Source organism: Octodon degus, unplaced genomic scaffold (assembly GCF_000260255.1).
Source record: "Octodon degus isolate 3935 unplaced genomic scaffold, OctDeg1.0 scaffold00095, whole genome shotgun sequence".
Lineage (NCBI taxonomy): Eukaryota > Metazoa > Chordata > Mammalia > Rodentia > Octodontidae > Octodon > Octodon degus.
Window position 1 is genome coordinate 6,864,657 of NW_004524671.1, and position 725 is coordinate 6,865,381.

The window sequence follows — 725 nt, forward strand, 5'->3', positions numbered from 1 at the left end:
TTTGTTGAAACTGTACTTCCGATTTGATTTGAAACTGTCTCATTGCTATCTGTTTATCAATAAAACTTTGAAAAAAAATGAAGCTGCTGCATGGCTGAACATGAGGCGATTCCTAGAAGGTGGCTTATCCAGATGGCATAGTAGTTTTGCACCCCTTCTTTTTTTTTTTACTGTGTGCATCTCCTCATCTGTATCTTTTGTAGTAAACCAGTAAAGTATGGTTTTTCCCAGAGTCCATGACCTGCTCTAGCAAACCTAGCAGAAGCTGTGGGAACTTCACTTTGTAGTTAGTTGGTTGGTCAGAAGTTTGGAGTCCTGAACTTGGGTTGAAAGTTGAGGATAGTTGGTAACTTGTCTTGGTTACTTTTCTCTCATTGCTGGGACAAAATACCACACATGCAAAATTAAGGAAGGAAAAGTTTATTTATCTCACAGTTTGTGGATGTTTCAGCCCATAATCAGTGAGCTCCAAGGTAGAGTGTCATATGGCAGAGGCAGCAGTTCATGGCAGCAGAAAACAGCAAGAGCAAAAAAGGAGGAGTAGCAGAAGTGAGCCAGATTCTGTCCCTTCCTATATTGCATTTAGGCTATCCACCCAATGGTGGAGAGCACGCATGCCCACAAGCCCAGCATTGGATCTTGAATTAATCATTGACTCTACAAGCCCACCCCACTGACTACATAAGGCTTTGGGGGGACAACTTAGACACAAACGATAACAGGAC